Genomic DNA, 12835 nt, shown 5'->3' on the forward strand with positions numbered 1-12835 from the left:
TGACGGTACAATAATTCTGTGTTTTAGGAAAAGTAAGCTCATTGAGATTTTGAAATATATCACACCAAACAGCAGCATCTCAGAGCAAAATCAACTCCATTCGGAAGCACGTTCGTCTGATAAAACATTGTCGTGTAAAACCTATAGCTGAACTACATTTTCTTCTAAGGAATTACTATCTTCCTTTTACATTTGGACAATATAGGCTATATAGAGGTGTACAGTTTGTTCCAGTAACTCATTTTACAAATAATTTCAACCTCGTTCCAAAATCAAGCATTAATTTTTACAAAAAAAAAATAGTATGGAACTTTTCATAGGAAATTTATTTACGTTGCAAATAAGGTATTAAGTAAAACGAGTCGGCTGATAAACCATGAATATAATGTCTATTTGGCTATTAGTGTCATTCCATCATACAAATACGTTATATTTCATACCTCTGGGATTTCCTCCTTTTTTATAATATATTTCATAAATAATTTCTCATTGATGCATAAAATTATTAAATTACTCATAAACCGTTAATTTTAAGGGAAATACGTACGTATTACATTATTGAGAAGTTCATTTCCTTTAAAATAAGCTTAAGAAAAGAAAATCGGTCAATAAACAAGGGACACTGCTTGTTTCGTGAATCGAGTTGTACGCCATTTTGATGACGTCACCATGTCTACGACATGCACCAGTGAGTGACATCATCTAATTTATTCATCAGAAGGCTCTCTAAATAATAATAATAATAATAATAATAATAATAATAATAATAATAATAATAATAATAATCTCTCAACTTCACGAAAACTGTCTTGGTATGATATATGCTTGCCTATTATTTCGAATGTTTTCTAATTTCAGCTACGAACAAATATAAGCCTTCATTGCAGACAGTGTTTCTTTCAGAGAAAATGTTCCGAGGGCCAAATATTATTTTTACTTAATATTCAGGGGGAACATATTTTCACAAGGTACTATTTTATTTATTATTACATTAAATACATATTAGTTTGGTCTTATCCGGGGCACGGGACTCTCAGAGCTCCGGGGGGCAACTGCCCCCTAAAAACATGTCTGGAAGAAACACTGCAGTGAAAACAAATCTTGACACGCATTTGAAACCATGTGTGAAGGTAAACTCAACTTAAAATACAAAATTCACGTTAGAAAAAGCACCCTTTCACCAATCCTGTTACCCAGGGTCATAGAACATTAAGCTGCATTCGCTAATGTAGTTTAATCCTATCATGTTTTATGTAGATTGAATATGCGTGCATCAGTGGCGTTTCTTAGCTGCGTGTGCAATCACATGTTATTAGGCAGAGAACAAAGAAAAGGAGTTACTATAATGCTTTCGTCGAAATAACTTTTTCAGTCAGAGGCTGGTACATTTGGTAATACTCTGTGTATGAAGATAAATTATAATCATAAGAAAGAGCCACAAATGCATTTGTTGAGTTTCCTTATGACAACATTTGTGTGTTGAAAACACTTACCGCTTTATCTTTGTCATATTTCCATATCAAGCTGAAAGCTGTAACTCACCTGGGACATGCAAACAATATTTCAAAACGAAAAGTTTATATCTTTTTCCTTAATGTATACTTTTTTCTCCTGAATAATCCATTCGATCTTTGCGGAACTTTTCCAGAGTTATTGTTAACACAACAGAGTATTTTCAGAAACCAACTTAGAACCTGTAGAAACTTCTCTTTTGTAGCGATAGGGGACAAAATAATGAAGAAAAAAAAAAAGAGAATTACAGGTGAGAATTTCATAAATATCTCTAAATTTTAACTGAACTAACCTACATGTTAACTGACAGTAACAATGCATAATTCATAAAAATAAAGTAGAACATGGCATAATTCATAAAAATACGAAAATTCTGGTTGCAGAGACAAATAATTTTATGAAAATATCTACTTTTCATTAACAGCAAAGATTGTAGTGTGAAATGGAGTCTCGTAATTTACTATAAAATGAAAGGTGATGGAACTTTTTCGTGATGATAATCGTCAATAGCCCATATGAGTTAGCACTTATTTTCAATGCTAACCTACAACCTTATGGAATCTCACATCGAAAGGCAGAAATTCCCATTTTGCTCTTAAATTTTCCATGTGCTATACTAATCTTGACAGAGAAATCGTACATGAAGACGAAGAGGTTAGAGGAAGACCGTGGAGCATGGAAGATTCTCAGTTGCGTCAAGTGATCTGCCAATAATGGCAGAATACTGGTACCTACGATGATGATGATGATGATGATGATGATTATGGAGATGATGCTACTAATTACAAAATTTATAAGATATGAAAAATTGAAACTACTATATTCACTTACTTTCTTCAACATTTGAGAATTATTCGTAAATTCCGATTTTTCTAACCTATTAATGAATAGCCTACTTTCCTTAATTAAAATTGCTGATGATAGCAAGTACATTTTGATATCAGAATGTTATTCCCATCATGCTTTTGTGCCATAATCTACTGAATGTTGTGACAAACTTCATTCTCCAGTTATTACGTATGGGACGTTTTATATATATCCTTTGCCGTTTGGTAATTTACTTCCCTCAGTTCATAATTTGTTTTTAAAATTCTAGAATACAATTTACGTTCCTTAGTTCTTATTTCCTGAGGTCTAACTGTAAAAATTATTTTTCACACTAACACATTTAGAACTGATTGCACATTTATTGAAGCGTGCGTAGTGTACTTCCCGTTCTTAACAGAATATTGCTAGCGTCGATAAAATAAATCTATGAGAAATCCCACATATGCTGCCAATTTTCACAAAAATTTCCCTTTATCTCTATTCGAAAAATAAAATGTTAAAAAAGCGCACAAAATGGGCAACACTATTTCAGGCATGAGGCAAAATTCTTGCTGCATAGTGTAATCGAAGCCCCAGAGGACTCTTGTTATTACAAGAGTTACTTAAAACTGTGAAAACATTAACTGAAATATTTTTAAGAGCTCATAGTAAATCGTTTTGGTAATGTTATCATGAAATGCTTGATGGAGTATGTTTTGCTATGAATTTAGCTTTAATAAGTGGCATAACTAATCACGAATACATATTTTTTAGGGCCATAAAGCTGTGTTTTTGTCGAACTACACGTGAGTATTTCTCGTCATGTATGCCACTTTGCTCAATTGGGTGTCATGTATCCATCTTTGGATATATTTTCTTTCATTAAGCGCTGCTAGTATTGGAAATTTTGAAGTGAAGGAAAGGGACGTAATTTAGTTCCGAAGATTTTGTAAATCTGTTAACTGAAATTCTAAGACTCTTCAACAAGCTGAGCATTTATCTTTTTTGAGATTGAACAGTTACAATTATTAAAATTTTGTATTTAATAATTCATCACGATTTACCCTTTTTTTTTCGAAACCCATTCTCCTCATCCCTCGATTGTACCGTACATTGTTTTCACATTTTTTTCTTTCTACCTATATTTTTTTCTCTATATTGTATTGTTTATATTGTTACTGAACTTAGGGTCTACTCCTGTTCTCTTCCAAATAAACAAATAAATGCAATATACATGTAAAGTGGGTGAATGAGCCAATTCCTTGTTTTAGCTCTTTGTTCTTCCACTTGCATCAATATACATATAGTACAATATTATTTCTTTATGTTTAGAAATTGTAGAATTCTTCCGTTGGATGTTTTAAAAAATGTATTTAGGCAATCGTCTCTCGTTGTTTTTATAAAAGTACAATTTCATTCCCATATGAAGATGGGGGAGGGGGCCACGGAAGGTAACGCCTTCTCTTGGGCCATAACTATTGATTTATTTGTAGTTTCATTTGGAGATGAGTAACAGGATTTATTTATTGATTGGTGTGTTTGGCTGGGTACAATATAATACTATAAAATAGAAAAGAACAGAACAATACCAAATAAAACAAGAAAATGCATTTTATAACAAGCAATGAAGTGTTGAAAATGTTTCTTGACTTCATGGTGGTAGTTTCGAGAAGAAATCCATGAAGACAGTGAATTTGCTGAGCAGATCTGGGACGACTTTCAGCTTTGGCATGTAGGTGCATAGTGTGTGTAGTATGTTGGTCAGGTTTAAATCTTTCGGAAGCTGAAGAAGTTCTTTAATAGTTTGGATGATGTCTTCAGAGGATGGGTTATCAGCAGGAGACGTCTTAGGTGTTGAGGCTGTGATAGTGCGTGATATTGTAGGCTCAAATCTTGAAGTGGATGTAGCAGTGGTGCTGAATATGAGATGTGTTTGTTGGTGTTATTTCCCTTTTTCTTGTAGAATTTGTTGTAATCGCGGACATCCGAAATAATTATCACAACGAGCGTCTTTATAGTTGACACATTTCGCTGGTGTGTCTCTGATCTTACTTTCTCATTGGTACATCCAATGAGAGCCGACGCACTTAACGCACCGTGGCAGAGCTTGTCAAGTTGCTTATGAATGTCCAAATCTTTGGCGTTTCAAGCATTGCAAGTAATGTTTCTTTTGTATTGGTTCCATGCGAAATTTCATGTGTAGCAACAAGTCGTCTTTGAAGATTCTGATGGGTTGTAGTCTTCTTCAAAATAATCAAGAATAGTAGGATGGAGAGTTTCCCGCCTTCACGGTTCTGGGTTCGTATTTGTGAAACGTAGAATATTGGGTAATCCTTCTCCTTAAGTGCTGCTGTGATGTCTTCAGTGGTGGTATCAATTGGAAGCGGCGAATAATTGCTTTGATGATCTCAATTTTCTTCTTGATATCGGTGGCATATTGTACTTTATTGTAGGATCAAATGTTTTGCACGACTTCATAATCTTTCATAAGCTCGATCTTAACTTTTGTGTATCCTTTTATGAGTAGTAAAATGACTTCTTTGCTATTATTATTACTTGTAATGTATAGCCCTGGGTAGGAGGGCAATCATATATGTATATCCAAGTTTTGATCACGTTTGAGGTATTCATATCATCCTTCTCAAGTTCAGTGTCTGGAGTGGATGCTCTTCCTGTGTCATCCGTGGCTTCTGAAAAGACCTCATAGGTATTTGATGTTGGTATAGGCGCAGGCGTCTGTAATGACCTAAGGTTTTTTTTCTTGATTTCGGTGGTACATTGTAGTGGTTGCAAAAATAAATATTTGGACAACTTTGTAATCTTATTGAAGCTTCTTCTTCTTCTTCCTATGAGGACGTTGTTTAGTGTCTGTGAAATAAATAGAAGTTTCCTTTAATATTTTCTGCAAATTTTCGTAAGTGTCTATTTTTTAAGAGAATATTTTGTCTTTAAAAAAATTAAACCGATTTTTGACATTTCTTGGACTATGGCGAATTTAATACAACTATTGTGCATAATTTTACTTAGTAATTAACGCATTTTATTCCCGTGATGCCATGTGGCAACGGAAAACAAAGTTCAGAAAAGCAACGCTAAATATCTGTTCGGCGCAAAATTTTACTAGGCAGTAGTATAAAAAGTAGAAGATCGACGTGCGTAGTTGCTAATATCAGTCACATAAGATTATTTTAGCTATAGTAAAGGAAGTGTAACCATATTTTTGTTCATTTGCTTTTTGTTTCTTTTTTCTTTTTTTTTAACAAAAAGTACACACGAATACACCCAGCCAACACGAAAACATAAGTTCTGTTATAGGAATTGGACACTCAACAAATTAGAGTAAATTTGCTAAGAAAAGGGAACATTTTGTGTCAGTCAAGGGAAGTTTTCTTATGGAAACCTACTGAAGCTGCCGAGATATACTCGAGACCTTGCGGCTAGAGACTGACATCTCTTCTGCCATCTGAAGAGATTCTTGATTGACACGTTTTTACAGACATTGTTGAAGAACTGAAAATGACTCTGAAGATTTAAATATGATCACAGCCGGCATATGTCTGTGAGGAGAGTATCCAAACTGCTTGTTCGCTAACAGAAATGTTTAAATTGTGGAGAAAAGTAGTGAATTGTGTGCAAATTGAGAAAATAAATCTTTTAAAGTTATTTTTTATTCCAAAACGGATCATACTTAAAACTCTGGTTCTACCAAGAAAATAATGCACAGAAGATATTATAGTTTTTAGAAATTGCGTATTATACTTTTTTGGTTTCTGGAACAACTTTTAGAAAGAAAGGGCAAGTGGAGCGGGACGTATGTCCTGTAATACCAGAAAGAATAAATTCAATGACAGAGATTAAAAGAGTGTATATTCGCATAGACGGGGAATCAATAGAAAATAAATATCTGAGATCCTTGTAATGTCTGTTTGAAACCAACAAATCTCAATTAGATCATGCCACTCTCCCTCCCTGTCTGTAGAGGATTCCCACATTCTTCACTACGAGAGCAGAGCACCGTTAATGAAGATGCATTGCCTCGTGTACTATGCCTGGAAACGAACCACGATTTAAAGTCAGTTGTTTTGCAGCAGAACAATGGAAGCTTTTCCCCCAAAATGGACATCGTCCAATGCGAATTGGGTCACCGCATTTTTGTCTATTCTCTTCTGTGTTTTGTTCTTACAAATTCACTGCAAATGAGCGTTGGTTGCCCTCGGCACCTGGCATCTAAACGACTACAACAATGAAAGCAAGTACATTTTGCTCTCTGTTGGCCTCTAATGTACTCTGGACAAAGCCATTGTACGAAGATCCATGGTGTTAATTCCTCCATTTAAAAACTCAAAATGAAGCAGAACATTTGAATGTCCTTGTTTCCTGAAATGATCTCAGCCAATTAGCTTAGAGGCTTAGTTTAGTTGTGTATTGTAACACATTAATGCTACAAACAAGAAGTACATTATAATGTTCTTTTAATTGCTAAAATATTCACCAGAAACAGATGTGAGAACCATCATGTCTTTTCCCTTTCCCATCTTATTCTGTGGATTGATATGGGCCATATTTCCTCAATGTTTTTGAAGTCTCTTCTCGGACTATCATTAAAATTCTTTCGTTGTGTATATTATATACCCCTACAGTTGTTACAGGGTTTTGAAAGTTGGCAACTATTTCAAATCATTTAGCTAATCATCACTTTCTGCTGGCTACTTCTGCATACAGCTCATGGTTCATATCTATTGGAAAGTCACTATAAAATAGGGTGGACTATTTATCTTCAGACGTGATTGTAGCTTTAAGCTAACAGGTGCTAAAATTTCACACCATCTAAATACTGATATGGGAACATTCTTTTACGTAGTCTGCAGGACTACTAGGTTAACAGTGTTGCCAACTCAACAGTTATATTTTAAAATATTGTAAGGATCCATATACCCACATGTAATGCAAGGCACATGTTTTCATCACAAACACTGGCAGACGACAGAAGAAGACTACACCTCCGGGAAGAAATGAAGAGGATTCGGAAAACTACGAAAATAGCCGACAGCACATCCACGGGCTCTCTCTCCAAAAGAATGGCTCACTGGTAGAGCGCTCACCTCTGCTGCGTGGAGTCCCGGGTTCAAACCCTGCTCCCGCCAAGTGAACTTTGTGATGGACAAACACCGTGTGCGTGGGTTTCCTCGGGGTTCTCCCGTTTCCTCCCACTTTCTTCATTCCACCTTTTCATTCCTCACTATCACCGTCTCCATTAGCCTAGCCGGCAGAACCGTGAGACGTAAAACTCAAAACATTTCATTTCATTTTTTCCCGAAAGAATGGCTATAAAAGAGGACAACAGCACGAGGAAATTCAGTTGAATACTGTCAGCAGTTGAGTGGTGTTCAAGAAAAACTCAAAACTCATGAGCCAGCAATTCTGAATTGCAAAGGGGTCTCCTGTTACAGGACAACGCTAAGCCCCACGTGGGTAGAATGACCAGGGACATCATTCTACGCCTTGAGTGGGAAACACTATTGTATCCGCTATACTTTTCGAACATTGCACCGTCCGATTATCACCTATTCTATTTCTTGCACAATCACTTTAGAGGACGCCAGTTCAAATCCCTAATGGAGGTGCAAAATGCACTTGATACCTTCTTCGCTTCACGGCCCAACCAAGTTTCACCGCGATGGAATCCATGGCCTTCCAGAACGTTGGCAGAAAGCCTTTAATGTCGATGGGGACTATTTTTGATCTTCGAGATACGTTTTAGGTGATATATCGGTGTTCGAAGGTGGTGGGTGAAAAAGCGACAGAATTGTCTTGGTTACCTTTACAATAAAAGATGAAGGATTGGAATTCCATTTACATTATTAGGCTCTGTCTACAGAATACTGCAATATCATTGCGTAAGATTATTAGTAGAGCTAAGAATCTTAGATGTTGCACCTCCATTCTTTTTATATTAAAATTTTCAAATTACGTTATGTTCGAAAGAAAATTTTAAATATAAGCTCCTATTCACTTTTCTCAACACAAGCACCGTTTTACATCTTTTCTCAGTGTCATCTTTCTTCTACATTTTTTGAAACTTCTTTTTGGTTCGTGTTCTGCGACTTATTTTAGCCAGACTGTCTAATACATCCGTGCATTTTGAAAAAAAATGAAATGAAATTTTTGAGTTTTACGTCCCACGGATATACCGGTTAGGCTAAAGGAGACGGTGATGATGAGTAATGAATGGAATGGTGGAATGAAGAAAGTGGGAAGAAACGGGAGAACCCCCAGAAAACCCACGCACGCGGTGTTTGTCCACCACAAAGTTCACTTGGCGAGGACTGGGATCGAACCCGGGACCCCAAGCACCAGAGGTGAACGGTCTACCACTGAGCCACCACGGCCCCTTTCCGTGCATTTTGAGTCCTTATGTACGATATAATTAGTTTTGTATGAGTATTTACATATGACACTTGTAGGTTTTTAAACCAAAATTGTGCACCTAAATTCCTAACTGTAGTTACCGTCATTGCAAATGTACAGTCAACGACAAAAATTCTTTCCGTTTGGTAAAATTAGTTTCGTAAATAACTTCAAAATGGAAGGATAATTTAAGTACAGGTTTCAGTAAATTAAAAAGAACGTAATTTGCCTGTACGTTCCAGCCATAACAACGTTATTGCCAAAATAAATTTTACCAAATGGAAAGAACTTCTGTCGCTGATTGTACATGTTAAACGAAAATATACTATGCCACATTTCATTCACTGTTACAAACAAAGTATGCTACAGTATTAATATAGACGCTAGCCTATGTCACGTGTGCAGTTATATGTGCCTTCATTTTGACTTCTGGGTGTTATTACCCACTTAAAAGACAGTTAATATCTTTTGGTCACGTGAACTGGTTCATGGTCGTTCAGTCGCCATATTGGATTTAAGATAGCGGATCATGACATTCTTTAAACGCTCATAACAGCCATTTATGGACCGATTTTGATAATCTTTTTTTCCTTTGCAAAGAGAAAATTATACTCTACAGAATTATCAGCACTGCAGGCGCTAGCCCATCTCACGTGCGAAGTTTTATGTCTACAAAGTCTTGTTGTGGGGTTTGTTAAACACCTATACGAGTATAAAATACAGTCACATGATCCAGATCATAATCGTTTGGTTGCCATTTTTAAAAATGGACGCCAAATTACTAGATTTTCGTCTAAGTATATCTCCCCGTACCCAGCGGTTGAGACTTGCACGGGCCGAATTTTTCGGATCGAGTCCAATCCAGCCCGAATGTACCTAGGCCCGGCCCATCCCGGGCCCGAAAAGTTTTGAAGATTTTCGGCCCGGGCCCGGCCCGGCCCGATAAGTTTTTAGAAATTCTTGGCCCAAGCCCAGCCCGGGCCTGATAGATTTTAAAAGTTTTGGGCCCGACCCTGGCCCGATAAATTTAAAAAAAAATAGCTCGAGCCCCAATCTTTCTCAAAATTTAGTATTAAACTTGACCTAACCCTCAGAAACGTTTTCTAAACTCTGGTTCACAACCTGACGCTTGCCTCCCGAATGGTACCATTGTCTCCTAGAACTTTGCTTGTCATCGAGAGAACAAAAGCTCCATTTCCTGTAACAAAAATCTAACTTAATTGATTTTTAGCATAAAGTGAAGATGACAATATTGTTTAGCAAAACTTTTCCACCTCTTCTTGTTATATTTTGGGTTCAGTGAAGGTCAAGGTCAGAGCACAATTTACCGCGCAATGCCTGCATTCCTCTATAGTGAAAGTGGAGCCGCTAAGCAACACAAACTGTAAATAGCTATTGCATCCTTTGTAACATTTTTCACGAGCACACTTCTTCAACGTTTGGCTTTATTCCAATTATCGTTTAACGGAAGTCAATAATTATTAAAGAATTGCAATTAATCGGTCCCAGCCCGGCCCGACCTAAAGAGAAATCAGTGTCGGCCCACCCAAGCCCGGCCCGTGCAGGTCTCTACCCAGCGGTCAGCATTTACAGCTGGTTGCTCATTTTACTCCTTTGTAGAGTAAATATCACAGTTCTAAATTATAATGTAATTTGAAAAATGAAACAATAACGTATTTTCAGATACATTTTTTTTTAAAAACAAGTGGATTCAAAGAGCAAAGAATGTTTTTACAAATAGAAGTAGTATGTACTTGTAAACTAATACGTCGTAGTGGATAATACTGTACAAATTAATAACATAAAGTGCCAAAAATTAAAATGAATATTGCAAATCTTTTAGAGTCGAGATAAAGATTTAAAGAATATGAGAGTTCCTGCGTTGGTTCAAACATAGTACTTTTACATTTACAAAAGTCACAGCACAATATTTCCAATGTTCTACAGAGACATATAGTTTCTCTTAAGCACACGTTGCAATTACATTACTTAGGAAAATCTTCAGGCTCCGATGGGCCATCTGTCACCTGCGGAATTAAAACACCATCTTCCTTTATGTAACCATAGTCCAACGGATTGAGTTCTTCAGACGGTTCCAAAACACGAATCCATTTATAGTATTGCAAGTAGCTTCTTTTTATGTGATTTAGTATTAATATCGGCCATTTCCGATTATTTTTAAATCATGCAACTACCTAACCTCTTGCCAGAGTCTACTCATGTACGGTGAGCAGATTATATGTTATCAAGAAAACATATTAACCGTCAACGCCCAATGTCACCTACATGTCACAGTACTTTAAAAGACGTCTTCTTGTTCACCAATCGTCCACCAGGAAGTGCCAGTGAACCACAGTAGCACCAGATACTTACGTATATATGTTGCATCACCACACAAAAAAGTTTCGAAGTTTAGGTACTGTACCAGGAAGAAGACGCCTTTCAAGTAGTGTCGCCTATAGGTGCCACTGGGCGTTAACAGGTTAAACAAGTTTTCGGTGCTTTGTGAATATTTGTGGTGCTTAGAAGCTGAGGGTGGCCATAGAAATAGTAGTCGGAGAAATGAAGTGACGCCACTGCTTGAATTACATATTTGTCAATCTCAGGATCGGGAGATGGGGCATCCTAGTTAATGAATCACAACGCCATAGATTTTGCCATGTAAAAACGTCGGCATCGGTATATGAAGGACTTGAATTGCCTACGACAGAGGGCAATGATGAGCTTTAGATCTTTACGTGTTCAATAGATTTCAAAGCAAATGTGGAACGTTTTATGAAGGCTATGAGATTTTTTCTTTCTTTTCTTTTCTTTCTTTCTTTTTTTTCTTTTTCTTTTTCTTTTTCTTTTCTTTTTTTTTGTATACTTCCTTCCTAGGCTAATCAAAGTGAATTTGGTGGGACCACTTTTCGTTGAAGTGACAGAAGAGAAGTTCAACGGTTGTTCAGTGTACTCGTCTAGGTCAGTATTAGCGTCCTTACTGTGCAACTGGGAGGTGTTCGTTCAAACCACAGCTGAGGTTTGTGTGAAGGAGAAATTCATGGATGTCGTTGGGCATATAGAAGAGTACACAGCGTATACCTACCCATTTCAAAAAATAGCCCGCGTATCATCACAATAAATTTATGAAACAAGGAACGTATACAGGAGTGAGTATACATTACATTTTTGAAAACTGTTAAGTGCACGTCTATGAAGCATTCTAGCATTAAACAACTAGAGAAATTGTTTGAGAATGTTAAGTAGCTCACTTCTTGCAAAGAGATGAGGAAGCGTGCTAAAGGAGATATTGGAAGTATAGTTGTCGATATGGGCGGATCTCGTTCATGTGTATTTTTATAAGAATATTTAAAGTGGTACCCACGAGTCGGTACCAAATAACATTACAGTGATTGGAAGTCACTATGCAAGTTTTAGAGTTGAAATAATACATTTAGAACTTCGATAGTCGAGGTTTGGTTGTCGTTTTAAGTGTGACATTCAATGGATGTTCCTTCCACTTCGGTCGTAGCTCTTTGCGGATGTTGCTTCCTATGAAATACTCGAGGACAGCTGGATTTGGACTGACTCTATCGGTTAGATTGAGTTAACAGGTCACCAGTGCATTTTTCCATGTAGAGTGATGCTGCAAGGCTACAAAACTTGGAAATTTTTGGAGAATAGTTGTCAGTTCCCCCAGGTGTAGGATTACGGCTTATCTCCATTTTCGAGAAAATTTCGCATGTCCCAATGTGGGTCTTTTGATGTCTTAGAATGTATTAGCTGTCATGTTTATTGATAAAGTTGGAACTATTCTTCTTCTTCTTCTTCTTCTTCTTCTTCTTATTATTATTATTATTATTATTATTATTATTATTATTATTATTATTATTATTATTATTATTATTATTATTATTAATGACAATAATTGAATTTAGTTTCCACATTATTATACAGATCCATCAAAGTAACAGGAAATCTCACAATAGCAGTAGGAAGGTATATAACATATGGACATACACAGATTACGTGCTTAAATTGGCCATATTTTTATTATATATTTTATGATAAATTGTCTAAGCTTTCTTTTATCAAATATACAAATAAGATTTACTATTCACTAGAAAAT

The sequence above is a fragment of the Thermobia domestica genome, chromosome 1, assembly GCF_964235325.1.
Source record: "Thermobia domestica chromosome 1, izTheDome1.hap1.1, whole genome shotgun sequence".
NCBI classification, from domain to species: Eukaryota; Metazoa; Arthropoda; class Insecta; order Zygentoma; family Lepismatidae; genus Thermobia; species Thermobia domestica.